The sequence below is a fragment of the Anomaloglossus baeobatrachus genome, chromosome 1, assembly GCF_048569485.1.
Source record: "Anomaloglossus baeobatrachus isolate aAnoBae1 chromosome 1, aAnoBae1.hap1, whole genome shotgun sequence".
Taxonomy (NCBI): domain Eukaryota; kingdom Metazoa; phylum Chordata; class Amphibia; order Anura; family Aromobatidae; genus Anomaloglossus; species Anomaloglossus baeobatrachus.
This window is the reverse complement of record NC_134353.1, coordinates 86,379,686-86,392,206: the sequence shown is the minus strand read 5'-3', so window position 1 is coordinate 86,392,206 and position 12,521 is coordinate 86,379,686.

Below are 12,521 nucleotides of genomic sequence, written 5' to 3'. Positions count from 1 at the left end.
AGGATGGAGGTTCCTCAGCCCCAAGTGATGAGCTGGGTAAACTCATCCTCACTACAATCGTCACTACTACTACACTAGTGAGGATTGTAGTGAGGATGAGGTTCCTCAGCCCCAAGTGATGAGCTGGGTAAACTCATCCTCACTACAATCGTCACTACTACTACACTAGTGAGGATTGTAGTGAGGATGGAGGTTCCTCAGCCCCAAGTGATGAGCTGGGTAAACTCATCCTCACTACAATTGTCACTACTACTACACTAGTGAGGATTGTAGTGAGGATGGAGGTTCCCCAGCCGCAAGAGATGAGCTGGGTAAACTCATCCTCACTACAATCGTCACTACTACTACACTAGTGAGGATTGTAGTGAGGATGGAGGTTCCTCAGCCCCAAGTGATGAGCTGGGTAAATGTGTCGCCCTGGGCAAGCCAGGGGACACAGGTCACACACCACCACACCCCACATCCCAGGTAGGCACATCTAAGCTGAACCAAAAATCCTTGTTGCCTTCCTCCAGAGGCTGATGATTCACACCAGGGGGTGGGCCAGGCGGTTGGCTCCGCCCACCAAGGAGATCACAGCTCTGGAGGCGGGAAGTACCAGGCAGTAAGCTCAGGAAGAGCTTGAGAGTGGAGTCTAGTCAGGGAGGAGGAAGTGGAAGGAGTGGAGGAGTAGCCCAGTGTGGCTAAAGTAAACAACCAAGTGACAGAAAAGAAAGAAAAGTGGTAAAGGAGGAAAGCAAGTGTGGTGACAGAGGGAGAGAGAAGCCTGAAGGTCCAGCTTTGTGTAGGGCCAGAACAGCAAGGTCAGCGACGGCGGTGACTGTCTGGAGGGGGGACCGTTTGGAAGTTCCTGGAAGGACCCCGTTGGCTGTGTGCCCGGTGGTCTGGAGCAGTGTTCCGAAAGACAGTCAGCACCAGGGCAGGGGCCTCTCGGACCCCGGCAAGGCTAGGAGTCGCCAAATTTGCCGAATCCGTCAGTGAAGGGGACGTAGATCCCCCAACAACCAAGTCCCGATTGAAGGCAACAGCCCAACCTGAAGCAGAGAGACACCGCCACCGCCACGGCACCAGTTTCTCAGGGCCAGCGCCTGCGGGCAAAGTGTAGTGCTCCTCCGGCCCAGCTTGAAGCCGGGGAGCGGGTTACCGGTGGGGACCCATCGCAACCAACCGTACATACAGGTGCAAGGAAAAGGGACATCACCGTCACCTACCGGGAAAGCAAAGCAGCCGTCTGTGGACCGTCCTACCAGCCGTTTGGTTTACCGTACAAACTGTGTCCACGTCTCAGGCTGAGTGAGTACCACAGTGCCGCAAGGCACAGCGCTGCCCCCGCGTCCCTGCGCCCACCAGGCCCTGCACCTCCCAAGCCATCACCGGGCCCCGGGATCACCAGCCCCTACCCACGGAGGGGCAACACAACACCTGGCTGCTCCGCTTCACCATCCCCGGGATCCCCACTCAGAGCAGCGGTGGTGCAATCACCACAACCGTGGGTGGCGTCACGAACTATAACAATCCCCCACACCCAACAACAATCCCCTTTCACTCACGGGCGAGGAGTGTCGCTCGAGGAACCCCGGGATCCGGCCCACAGCTCGAGCCACCACTGAGCAGCTGCCGGACCCGAGCAGAAGGGGTGAGCGCGGTGTGCCGACACCCTCCTCCCCGCCCGCGACATAAACTCATCCTCACTACAATCGTCACTACTACTACACTAGTGAGGATTGTAGTGAGGATGGAGGTTCCTCAGCCCCAAGTGATGAGCTGGGTAAACTCATCCTCACTACAATCGTCACTACTACTACACTAGTGAGGATTGTAGTGAGGATGGAGGTTCCCCAGCCCCAAGTGATGAGCTGGGTAAACTCATCCTCACTACAATCGTCACTACTACTACACTAGTGAGGATTGTAGTGAGGATGAGGTTCCTCAGCCCCAAGTGATGAGCTGGGTAAACTCATCCTCACTACAATCGTCACTACTACTACACTAGTGAGGATTGTAGTGAGGATGGAGGTTCCTCAGCCCCAAGTGATGAGCTGGGTAAACTCATCCTCACTACAATCGTCACTACTACTACACTAGTGAGGATTGTAGTGAGGATGGAGGTTCCCCAGCCCCAAGTGATGAGCTGGGTAAACTCATCCTCACTACAATCGTCACTACTACTACACTAGTGAGGATTGTAGTGAGGATGAGGTTCCTCAGCCCCAAGTGATGAGCTGGGTAAACTCATCCTCACTACAATCGTCACTTCTACTACACTAGTGAGGATTGTAGTGAGGATGGAGGTTCCTCAGCCCCAAGTGATGAGCTGGGTAAACTCATCCTCACTACAATCGTCACTACTACTACACTAGTGAGGATTGTAGTGAGGATGGAGGTTCCCCAGCCCCAAGTGATGAGCTGGGTAAACTCATCCTCACTACAATCGTCACTACTACTACACTAGTGAGGATTGTAGTGAGGATGAGGTTCCTCAGCCCCAAGTGATGAGCTGGGTAAACTCATCCTCACTACAATCGTCACTACTACTACACTAGTGAGGATTGTAGTGAGGATGGAGGTTCCTCAGCCCCAAGTGATGAGCTGGGTAAACTCATCCTCACTACAATCGTCACTACTACTACACTAGTGTGAGGATTGTAGTGAGGATGGAGGTTCCCCAGCCCCAAGTGATGAGCTGGGTAAACTGATCCTCACTACAATCGTCACTACTACTACACTAGTGAGGATTGTAGTGAGGATGAGGTTCCTCAGCCCCAAGTGATGAGCTGGGTAAACTCATCCTCACTACAATCGTCACTACTACTACACTAGTGAGGATTGTAGTGAGGATGGAGGTTCCTCAGCCCCAAGTGATGAGCTGGGTAAACTCATCCTCATTACAATCGTCACTACTACTACACTAGTGAGGATTGTAGTGAGGATGGAGGTTCCCCAGCCCCAAGTGATGAGCTGGGTAAACTCATCCTCACTACAATCGTCACTACTACTACACTAGTGAGGATTGTAGTGAGGATGAGGTTCCTCAGCCCCAAGTGATGGGCTGGTAAACTCATCCTCACTACAATCGTCACTACTACTACACTAGAAAGAAAGAAGACAGAAGAGCAGGATCGTGGAGGGCTGACAGGGGGTAATAAAGATGGAGTCTCTAATGTGTCTGTGTATTTATTTCTATTAAAGTATTTTTTCTCTGTGTGGTGTTTTTTTTTAACCCTTTATTGGAGATTCTTAATGGCCGGGTCAAACGTGCCTGACATTAAGAATCTCTGCTTAATACTGGCTAGTAAAACAAAGCCAGTATTAACTCATGATTACCCAACAAGCCACCCGGCTCCAGGGCTGTTGGAAGAGTTGGATACAGCGCCAGATGATGGCGCTTCTATGAGAGCGCCATTTTCTGGGACGGCTGCGGACTGAAATTCGCAGCAGAGGCGCCCAGAAACCTCGGGCTAACCTGTGCTGCGGATTCCAATCCCCAGCTGCCTAGTTGTACCCGGCTGGACACAAAAATGGGGCGAAGCCCACGTCATTTGTTTTTTAATTATTTCATGAAATAAGTGAAATAATTAAAAAAAATGGGCTTCCCTATATTTTTGGTTCCCAGCCGGGTACAAATAGGCAACTGGGGGTTGGAGGCAGCCCGTGGCTGCCTGCTGTACCTGGCTAGCATACAAAAATATGGCGAAGCCCACGTCATTTTTTTTGGTGGGCAAAAAAATTCTGCATACAGTCCTGGATGGAGTATGCTGAGCCTTGTAGTTCTGCAGCTGCTGTCTGCTCTTCTTCATACAGACAGACAGCAGCTGCAGAACTACAAGGCTCAGCATACTCCATCCAGGACTGTATGCAGAAGTTTTTTGCCCCCTGAAAAAATTATGTGGGCTTCGCCATATTTTTGTATGCTAGCCAGGTACAGCAGGCAGGTACGGCTGCCCCCAACCCCCAGTTGCCTATTTGTACCCGGCTGGGAACCAAAAATAAAGGGAAGCCCTTTTTTTATTATTTCATGAATTTCATGAAATAATTAGAAAACAAATGACGTAGGCTTCGCCCCATTTTTGTGTCCAGCCAGGTACAACTAGGCAGCTGGGGATTGGAATCCGCAGCACAGGTTGGCCTGAGCTCTCTGGGCCCCACTGCTGCGAATTGCAGTCTGCAGCCGCCTCAGAAAATGGCATTTTCATAGAAGCGCCATCTTCTGGCGCTGTATCCAACTCTTCCAGCACCTGCCTGCTATACCTGGCTAGCATACAAAAATATGGCGAAGCTCACGTCCTTTTTTTGTAGTTTTTTGGCAAAAAAAATAAAAAATGCTTCCCTGGATTTTCCATTGCCAGTGAAGGTAACACCAAGCAGTGGGGGTTAGCAGCCAGTAGCTGCTTGGATTACCCTTACCTAGCAATACAAAAAATGCAGCGGGAGGCCATATATATTTTTTTTTAATTATTTATTTAAATAACTAAAAACAAAATGGGCTTCCCTGTATTTTGATTGCTGGACATCACAGTGCTGTAAAAATAAATCTTTAAAAAAATGACGTAGCGGTCTGCGGTATTTTTGATTCTCAGCACAGATAAAGCAGACAGCTATGGGTTGCCACCCCAGTCTGCCTGCCGTTACCTTGGTTGGCAATCAAAATACAGGGAAGCCCATTATTTTTTTCTATTTAAAAAATAGTTAAAAAAAAATGACATACTGCTCTGCTGCATATATACATACATACATACAGACACGCATACTGCTCTGCTGCATATATACATACATACATACAGACACGCATACTGCTCTGCTGCATATATACATACATACATACACGTATACTGCTCTGCTGCATACATACATGCATACATACAGACAGACACGCATATTGCTCTGCTGCATATATATATATATACATACAGACACGCATACTACTCTGCTACATATATACATACATACAGACACGTATACTGCTCTGCTGCATACATACATGCATACATACAGACAGACACGCATATTGCTCTGCTGCATATATATATACATACATACAGACACGCATACTACTCTGCTACATATATACATACATACATACAGACACGCATACTGCTCTGCTGCATATATACATACATACATACAGACACGCATACTGCTCTGCTGCATATATACATACATACAGACACGCATACTGCTCTGCTGCATACATACATGCATACATACAGACACGCATACTACTCTGCTACATATATACATACATACAGACACGCATACTGCTCTGCTGCATATATACATACATACAGACACGCATACTGCTCTGCTGCATATATACATACATACAGACACGCATACTGCTCTGCTGCATACATACATGCATACATACAGACACGCATACTACTCTGCTACATATATACATACATACAGACACGCATACTGCTCTGCTGCATATATACATACATACATACAGACACGCATACTGCTCTGCTGCATATATATACATACATATAGACACGCATACTGCTCTGCTGCATGCATACATACAAACACACACCTTGCTCTGCGGGGCCCACACACGCGGCTCCGGGGGCCACACACACGGCTCTGCGGGGCCCACACACGCACGGGGGGACAGGGAGGGGCGGGGAGGGAGTGATGTCCCACATACTGATCAGGTCACGGTGCAGATGGGGCCCACACAGCGCCGGAGGGAAGCGATTTGCTGGGGGGTCGCTGGCTGGCACTGTGACTCCTTCATCTGTGCGACCGAGCAGGACGCCGGGCGGTAGCTCCGCCCACAGATGATGCTCAATGCAGGAGAACACAGTGATCCTTAAAGGGCCGGCAGCCACAGTTTCCAGTGCCAAGGACTGCTGCCCCCGGGCCGACCGCAGGTAAGCCGAGCGGGACCGTGTGTGTGTGTGTGTGTGTGTGTGTGTGTGTACATGCCGCGGGCAGGAGGGGGCGGAGTGAGCTGAGCGGGGAAGTGTGGGCTTCCTGCACGTAACTAGGATAAACATCGGGTTACTAACCAAAGCGCTTTGGTTGGATACCCGATGTTTATCTTGGTTACCAGCTTCTGGCAGGCTGCCAGCGATGGCTCCTGCACACTGTAGCTGTAAAAAGCCCTGCTTTTTGCTGCTAGAACCGTTCTCGAACGTATCTAGAACTATCGAGCTTTTGCAAAAAGCTCGAGTTCTAGTTCGATCTCGAACAGCCCCCAAAATCACTCGAGCCTAGAACTGGAGAACCTCGAACCTCGAACCGCGCTCAACTCTAGAGAAGAGATACCAGGGCTCTTGGTTGCTCACACCTTGGCAACTGTGTGTCAATGACAAGTGTTAGGTGTCAACCTAAGTGGAACAAGCCTGTGTGACGCCCTGGCCTATCGGGTCATCGCAGGGTATTGTGTAATCTGCCCTTCTGCACAGTATCCACTCCTCCTTGGTTACAGATCCTGGTCCTCTGGTGTGGTTAACAGCTTGGCCAGTCAAAATCCTAGGAACACTTTACACTGAACCCAACAGACACACCATTGGGGGACCTGAAGGGAATAGGGCCGCCCACATGGGGGGTTGGTAGGGAGAAGTGAGAAAGTGACAAAGAAGTGAAACAGGAGTGAAAGGAGTAGGAGGTGGAAAATGACTCTCTGGGAGAGAGAGGTCACAGGTCCGGAACAGGGCTCCTGGAGTTTACTAGGTGGCAGACGTTGGTCTGGACCTGGTAGGAGCTGGAACCCCGGTAGCAGGGGGTCGCGTCAAGGGGCACGGACTGTCGAGGAGGGCAGCCGGCGGCCTTGAGCCATCACCGGGAAGGGGCCAGGGCGCGACGGGGTAAGTGGACCCTAGGCCGGGAAGTAGCTTCACGTGTCCCGGTAATTTACCTGACGGGGGTGAAGACTTCAAGATTCATCCCCAACCCGCTCCAAAATCGGGGTACTAGCGCACCGATGGGATAGGACTTTCCCAAATACAGTCCAAAGAAATCCTACGCATGAACCCTGAGAACAAACTCACTCCGTTAGCCATACGGGTGAGCGGGACCCGAAAAGTTTCAAGCTTGAGGGTCCAACTAGTAAGAAGGTGCCACGGAAAAGGCCACAGGCTAACAGCAACACCAAGGGCACGGATCCCAGCGTGCTCCCTCTAGGTTGCAGTGGTGCTCAGAATTCTGGTTTACAAGCTGTCGGTGTCATTATTCCTGGACTGAGTGAGTACGCTAAAAAAACCCTTTTCCTCCACCCAACGGCACCCCAAACGCTACCACCCAACGGGCCTCAGGGCACAAACCCCCTACCCACGGAGGGGTTAAACATCCTGCTGCTACATCATCGCCACCGAGCTCCCCCAACAGCAGCGTTGGTCTCCTACATTTCCACACACCGTGGGTGGCGTCACGAACTTTCAATCTCCCTGTAAATATCCTCCTTTCACTGAGTGGCCGCACGACCCCCGGATCCGGAAACCCCTCCAGCCACCGCGGATCCGGATCCGAGCAGCCCAGCTGCTGGCACGGGGGCGGCACAACTTAGATATTCTGGCATTACAAACAGGATACGAGCAGGACCCACTTACCTGGGTGACGTGCGCCTTGAAAGCCAAAGACTGCAGGTCCAAAGTCCTTTACCCGGCAATTCCGCCATTGTCCGCCATGTTTTCGCGCTAAAAAGCTGTCTTCATTGGAAAAGTGTGTGAAGCCTAAGCCCCGCCCTTCCTCTTCCTTGTGAGGCTAGAACCGAAAGTTCCCAGAGGACCACGGTCAGCGAGAGTGTGCTGCGAAAAGACCAAGGGGGCGCGCAATGATGTCGGCGCCAGGCGATGGAAGCGCGGCGGCGCTGCCTCCACCCGACCAGGGTGAAGGAATGTAATCACAGCAGAAGTGGAGCAGGGACGCCAGGAGTCTGCGACAACATTCCTGGAAGTCGCAGTGGCAAGATGGCGGAGCGAGACTGGTCCCCAGAACGTGCTGTCCCTGGGACCGCGACATGGATGGAAGAGGAAACAGAGCAGCTGTGCAGGAGAATGCGGACGCAGTTCCTGTTCATTCTGAATCATTGGAGGGAAGAGATGAGGAGCCTGGCGGTGGCGGTGCGAGCCCTTGAGATTGAAATCCCACAGGAAGAGAGGGTAAGCGGTTACCCAGTCCCTATTGATTGCCCAAATCCGACCACAGCAGCTGAGGGATCCGGACCGTTCCCACTCGCGATGAGCGCTCCACCATCAACTACCCAGTCCTCAGCGGACGCCGAGCTGCCCACAATATCCCCGGCAGCGGAACCTTCAGTGTATCTACAGGAAGCTCCAGCTGCAGAGATCCAGACCACAACCCTCATTCCAGTCACGGCAGTGGTCATCTAGACACCGGCCAGACCAGACCCGGCCGCATCACGGGGCCCGTCCTCAGAGGTGGAGCACCCAGGCCCTGCAACCCCGGCTGTTTAGCAGTCGGTCCATCAGTTTGCACCTGCGGGAGCGGAACCAAGATGTCCACCTGGTCCACAACCGCGCGGCATCCCGACGGCTGTCGGGGCCGCCAGAGTCCAAGAAAAGCCAGAGCCAGATAGGGAGCGGAGGCCGGACGCCGATGCCTCCTACTGGGAACGACACCATCAGAAGTTACAGATGAAGATGACAACACAGAACCAGCGAGGACGGGAGATTGCTGCCCGCACTAACCAAGAGAAGCTGAAGGAGTGGGGCTTGTGTGCCCTGGAGGTAGAGTGGAATGTTTTGAGTGATGGCAAACTCATTCCAGCCTCTGCAGCCGGGCGTCCGTGATGATGGTAGCGGTACCAGGCCATGTAAGAGTTAAGAGTGTTGAAAAATGTTACAGTACCAATAGTTGCGATGCCATAGAATTTTTAGGTACCGGTGCTTTCGTTTGTTATTTTTCATAGCTTGTTATTTTCCATATAGAAAATGTTAGTAAATGAGTGCCTAATCAGCCGGTTTTAATGAAAAGAGTGAAAGTTACCAGATTTGCAAGTAAATTGTTGAAAAGTGTACAAGAGGTACATGGACTTCGTTTAAGTTTTTATACATAAGTAAATATGGACCACGGTCACAGGACTGGCATGACCAACACAAACTTGTGTTTTGTATAATAGTTGCACCTCCTGTGCCAACCAGAGTCGTCTAAAAGACAACACCCGGGACCTTAACCCGGTCACGGACCCACCATAGGTTTCCAGGGGAAACAGGTTGTTTGGGTGGCGGGTTGTTGGGATCCGGGACGTTGGGACTGGACTGTCGCAGGAAGGGGCTGCAACAGAGTAGGTTGAGCCTCCGTTACCATAGAAACCGGTAGCGTCCCACGGTTGGGTGACAAACTCATAATAATTTTAGTAACGTTTAAGTGAAGTGCCTCCCCTGTGAGGGATGTAACCCGTTAATAAAAATGCATAATGTTAAAATGTTCCTTTTTCCTTTTGCAGTTAAAAACAAAAATAAACCTCTGGTGTCCTGTAGCTCGGGGATGAGCTACGTTTAACCAAGGGGGAATGTGACGCCCTGGCCTATCAGGTCGTCACAGGGTATTGTGCAATCTGCCCTTCTGCACAGTATCCACTCCTCCTTGGTTACAGATCCTGGTCCTTTGGTGTTGCTAACAGCTTAGCCAGTCAAAATCCTAGGAACACTTTACACCAAACCCACCAGACACACCATTGGGGGGCCTGAAGGGAATAGGGCCGCCCACATGGGGGGTTGGTAGGAAGAAGTGAGAAAGTGACAAAGAAGTGAAACAGGAGTGAAAGGAGTAGGAGGTGGAAAGTGACTCTCTGGGAGAGAGAGGTCACAGGTCCAGAACAGGGCTCCTGGAGTTTACTAGGTGGCAGACGTTCGTCTGGGCCTGGTAAGAGCTGGAACCAGGGTCACAGGGGATCGCGTCAAGGGGCACGGACTGCCGAGGAGGGCAGCCGGCGGCCTTGAGCCATCACTGGGCAGGGGCCAGGGCACGACGGGGTACGTGGACCCTAGGCCGGGAAGTAGCTTCACGTGTCCTGGTAATTTACCCGACGGGGGTGAAGACTTCAAGATTCATCCCCAACCCGCTCCAAAATCAGGTAACTAGCGCACCGATGGGATAGGACTTTCCCAAATACAGTCCAAAGAAATCCTACGCGTGAACCCTGAGAGCAAGCTCACGCTGTTAGCCATACGGGTGAGCGGGACCCGAAAAGTTTCAAGCTTGAGGGTCCAACTAGTGAGAAGGTGCCACGGAAAAGGCCACAGGCTAACAGCAACACCAAGGGCACAGATCCCAGCGTGCTCCCTCCTGGCTGCAGTGGTGCTTAGAATTCTGGTTTACAAGCTGTCGGTGTCATTATTCCTGGACTGAATGAGTACGCTGAAAAGCCCCTTTTCCTCCACCCAACGGCACCCCAAATGCCACCACCCAACGGGCCCCGGAGCACAAACCCCCTACCCACAGAGGGGTTAATCATCCTGCTGCTACACCATCGCCTCCGGGCTCCCCCAACAACAGCGGTGGTCTCCTACATTACCACACACAATGGGTGGCGTCACAAACTTTCAATCCCCCTGTAAATATCCCCCTTTCACTGAGTGGCTGCTCGACCCCTGGGTCCGGAGACCCCTCCAGCCACTGCGGATCCGGATCCGAGCAGCCCGGCTGCTGGCACGGGGGCGACACACCTGCAGCCAATACGTAAGAAAGAAAATGACCGAGTTTGTGTAATGCCAAAAGATTTCACCCGGTCTGATGCTATCTTCATTTTTAAAAGTGTATTCTATATAGCAGGAATGCAGTTCAAATTTCATATATTCAATATCTGCAAACATCTTAGGGCTTACAGTGTGCTGCCATATTCTATAGTATTGTTTGTAAAGTACAGGATCTGGCTATACCGAATCCTGCAGATGGCTCCATGTGCACACAATCTTACAGATGTCACCGTGTGCACAAAATCCTGCAGATGTAACCATGTGCACCCAATCTTACAGATGTCACCGTGTGCACAAAATCCTGCAGATGTAACCATGTGCACCCAATCTTACAGATGGTACTGGGTGCAGGAGAGCCTAGTGCAATCAAACCCAAGCACATGATTTCATTGTAATCTGGAGCAGATATTACAATTCTCTATAATCTGTTATTCTGATAATTTACCACAAATCAAAAACAAGAAACTTGAGAAGAGAACTTAAAATGAAGAAATCCAGGACCATCGCATTTGTGTGTGTACCATCTGTCTAAACAAGGAGCATGAATAAGGCATTTCCATTCACAGTACATTTCATCAGGTTTGCCTGAAGTAATTACTGCTACAGATAAACACCCAGCACATAAGAACATTCCACATTACTATGTCAAAATATTTCTCACTTTCACATGAAGCCAGCATCCACACACTAATTAGCAGGACGTCAAACCGAACCCGAATCTGTTACAGGTATGATAATATAGTGCCTCCAATAAGACTTGCTCTATTACTATATGTGTGTAAAGGGCTCATCTGTGTTAGAAAACTCATTTTCAAATTCCCTTTTAGGTCATTAAGGAGTAATAGAAAAAAATCCCTCATTCATAATCAATATAGACTTGTGTAGAGAAAATATACCAAGAAAATCTATGTATCATACAGGAGGCAAAATTTATGACAGATTCTCCTGCATTAAGGTCTTATTATTATCAGGGGACTACTCTAGCAAAAAATTCATTCTTACAGTGGAAAAAAAAATATTTAAGAAATATAGTAAAACAATACCTGACATAATCCATTATGGTATAGGAGCTAGAGAAAAAGACTAATGTGAGAGTGCAAACTGAACATGAAACAGTAACAAAAAGGAGACAGTTGCACTTTGTAGTGCTAAGATATGTGGAGCAATGAATATGGGAATATAGACATTCATTACTGCTATGAAAACAACATGTAAAAATTGAGATACTCAGCACACAAAAATGGCTAGATTTTATGTGAGCCCAACAACCAATGGCAAGGCAACCTCATTTTTGTTAAATCCCTATCAAACTGATGCCTCTTTTTGGGTTAAAAAAACCCTATAATTTATGGGCGGCAGGAACCTGCAAATGGAGAATATGAAACAGTATCAAAAATGAGGTCGCCTTGCTGCTGGCTGTTGGGCTTACATAAACTCTGGCCAATTTTGTGTGCTAAGTATCTCAAACTTTACATGTTTGTTTCATAGCAGTAATGCATGTCTATATTCCCATATTCATTGTTCCACATATCTTAGCGCTACAGAGTGCAGCTGTCTCCTTTTTGTTACTATGTTTTATGTTCAGTTTGCATCTGTTCAGATTAGAAAGATGGGTGGGCCATCAGTCTTTTTCTTAGATTACAGGGTTATGCCTTCTGATTGAGCACCACTGCTCTTCAGCCTCAGGCAATTTTAATTCTCCCTTTGCAGGTTCCTGTCCACCCATAAATTGTAGGGTTTTTAACCCAAACAGAGGTACTAGTTTAATAGGGACCCAACAAAAATGAGCTCTCCTTGCCAATGGTTGTTGGGCTCACATAAAATCTGGCCATTTGTATGTGCTAAGTATCTCAATTT